Source organism: Electrophorus electricus, chromosome 19, assembly GCF_013358815.1.
Source record: "Electrophorus electricus isolate fEleEle1 chromosome 19, fEleEle1.pri, whole genome shotgun sequence".
NCBI classification, from domain to species: Eukaryota; Metazoa; Chordata; class Actinopteri; order Gymnotiformes; family Gymnotidae; genus Electrophorus; species Electrophorus electricus.
In genome coordinates this window covers 6,190,556-6,193,716 of record NC_049553.1, presented here as the reverse complement: position 1 = coordinate 6,193,716, position 3,161 = coordinate 6,190,556, and the positions used below count along the sequence as shown (strand labels likewise).

General features: G+C 47.8%; 1 protein-coding gene across 8 annotated transcripts in view; it reads right to left on the bottom strand.

Moving 5' to 3' along the window:
* Positions 1-1,614: 1,614 nt before the first annotated feature.
* dysf (dysferlin, limb girdle muscular dystrophy 2B (autosomal recessive)) overlaps positions 1,615-3,161 on the bottom strand; it is a 59,506-nt gene continuing 57,959 nt past the window's right edge. For all 8 annotated transcript variants that reach the window (XM_035519678.1, XM_035519682.1, XM_035519685.1 and 5 more), the window contains one exon: positions 1,615-3,161. This exon is cut by the window's right edge and continues 93 nt beyond it. The gene's annotated coding sequence lies outside the window, so the exon portion shown is untranslated.

Here is a 3,161-nt window from a genome sequence, read left to right as displayed (position 1 = left end):
CGTGTGTAGCGGATACTTGTTTGCGTAAGCTGGTTAAGTGCATGAGCAAGGCTTCTGAGAGCAATGTCCTGACACTGTTGTGATGATACTGTATTTTAACTTGCCTCAGAAACCTTGGGAGTCTCATGTCCTACACATGAGTAATAAGGAATGTGGGACAACTGCACTTGTGAAGTGGTTACTAATTCACTTTATTAATCTTATTCTGTTCAGAAATACCACATGACACAGTAGAGGAGTAGATACAGGAATCCTGGACCCACAGAAAGATCACTGCTGTGCCGTCATACCAAACGCACTCCTCTTTTTCTATGTCCAATAGACTGAGTACTCACCTTCAGTACTCAGAGGTCAAATCCATTGTCTTCTTTGCCCTGTCCTGCTCTTTTGTTTTAACCATCCTGTTCTACAACCACATAATTCTGAACACTGAGCCAAAAGGGCCTAGTCCAGGGCCCATCATCCTTTTCACCTGTGTGAAAGCTGTTAACAGCTGTCCTGAGATAGTTTTAAAAAAGCTTCCCTTACCTAAGTCTGGATCACCAGAATTCCTTCGGTAGGTAGAAACGCAAAGGAATTGCCCCACTGAACAGGGCTTTTTTTTAATACTGAATTTTAAAGAAAATGATTATATGACATTTCCATTTACAGCATGTTAGCAGACAATCTTGTCCAGAGAGAGACTTACAATAGTGTTTAAATCCTTGTGCTGCTATACTAGGCCTGACTCTCACGACGCTATTAAGCTGGAACCCTGTGAAAACAGACGGAGTTCCCTGCGCACCTTGTCATGTGATACACCACCGATTTCCCCACCCTCCTGGACAGCTGTGCGGGGCCCTGATATTGTCCTCACTCTGCACCCCACCCTGAGTTTCTATTCAATTTAGATGCAGATATCTGAAGTAGGACAAAACCAGTAGAGTAGCGCATTTGTCTGTTTTTTTTTAGCGGAGTATCTCTCTCTCTCTCTCTCTTTTGCAGGGTCATGACTCACACTTAAACTCCTCCTGTCATTTCAAGGCGGGCCAGCCCTCTTGAAGCGTTGGCATGGCGGCAGCCAGAACGCTTCCGCGCCCAGGTCTGGTGGCGGTCCGTTCCGTACGGCACTACCAGAGCGCGCCGTTCCCGCGCCATGGTTGTGCTGGGTAACGCGATTTGCTAAGGCCAACGCCATCTCTGCACCCGTGAGGCGTACACGGTTAAGAGACCACAGGACAAACCTACAGCCGCTGTGGCTCTGTGACTCACAGACTTCGCCTCCAGAAATTCTGAAGGTAGATAAAATTTGGCATCCCCCCCCTGAAAAATGGAAACAAAACCATATGCGCAAGTCATAAGTACACTGGTAAAGCTCAAGATTTTCTTTGTTTTTCTTACCATAAATTAATTTGCTCAGACACTAAGGCATTCAACACTAAACCCTGAGGTGACTTAGCTGGTTGGCATCCAACTTTGTAACAGCTATTAAGGCTGAACACACAAGTGTGGCGCAGGGCGGCACATCTTTAGAAAAACCCAGAGTATGCGTCCTGTGCTTTGCGGCGCGCACACACCCCATGGCATTTCTTCAAAGGTTTCATGCAGGTTTTCACACAGCAAGAAAAAGATCTATCAAGGGGATATATATTCATTTTATTGGAATATTGCGATGTTATACACATCCAGCACATTGCTGTAAACAGATACAGTCAGATACAGTGGCTTGATCTTATTCCTGTGAAAGGCGTAAGCAGTAAGGCATTAGGTTCCAGCAGATTCCGCATGACATTAGAGACTGAGAGAGTGATAACATTCATAACCCTGTGTGATGCACTCAAAGGAACAGGAGTTTTTAAAAAAAAGTCAGGATTGTCATGTTGTGTAAACAAGACATGATTGCTTGCATTTTCTGAACCTCAACTGTTACTTTGGTGGAATATTATACATATGTCCTTCAAAATGTTACATTTCAAGTATTTTGAAAATCGTATTGTAAGGATTTAAGGCAAAGACACAAAGGAGCCGCATGTTTTAACTAGAGCTCATAGAGAAGGGGCTATTGAAGAAATGAAAAAGGTCGACTTCTTTTTTTGTATGATAAATTAAACAAAATCGTCTTTCATTACCCTCGGCTTCTGCTTCTAAGAGCTGTCTCTCTCTCTCTCTGTTTCTCTTCCAGTTCATGGTCACAGAGCTCCCAGATCAGCGAGGCCCATCGGCAGGTCAAAGCTCTACTTTCGGCGCTTTCCCTCACATTTTCTGCGGCCAGGACGCACACGTTTGGGATTAGCCGAGTTCTCCTGACTTTTCCTCTTCCGAGGGACACGGTGCGACACTAGCTGTCAGATAAACACACCGCTAAGGGCTCGGAGGACGCAAAGGTCGGCTTTACGTAATGGTGTGGCACAGCAGAGCCCCGCCCCGGGAGCTGTTTGACCCGGCTGGAGCCCTCTGCTGAGACCCCCGGGGCTGGGACCCCTTCCACGAAGGAGGAAGCGTGTACCGCCCACAGAGCACTGTGTTTTATCATTCTGACTGCATTTTCAACAGGCTGTTTAAAGTGGCTGTGACCAGATGCTCATTAATTCAAATTCACGAAAAAACAAACTCAAACTATGAATTCAAACTCGTAAAAGCTTGTCGACAGGCACTCTCTTCCTGTCTTGATCTCTCAGTTTGTTTGTTTTTTGTCTTCAAATAATTGTCATATGCACACACACACACACACACACACACACACACACAGAGACACGCACACACATATCACTAGCCTACGGCAGCTGCTATTAGCGAGGGATTTCCGTGCAAAAGAGGGACGAGATAGGAGGGTGCAGGAGGAACCGGGCTTCCGCTCCTCTCAGTGTGAGGGCGGAGGGGGAAGCTGTGATTGGCTGTGAATGAGCCCGTGCTTCACACGACGCGAGCGAGCAGAAAAGAGACAAGCGTGCACCAGAGGGAGAGAAAAGTGTGCGGGGGAGTCCAGGGGAGCGGAGAGGTCAGCGGAGGGTCGCGAAGGAGGCTTTGCGTGCTCGCGTGCCCTGTCCGCGCAACGACACGCACGGGCAAGCATCGCTGCCACATCTGCTCTCGCGCCTCACTGCTCTTTCCGCCGGGCTCGGGTGAGTCGACGGAGGGCCGGAACAGGGGGGCACGCCGGGCTATTGTACAGTGCTGGTGGG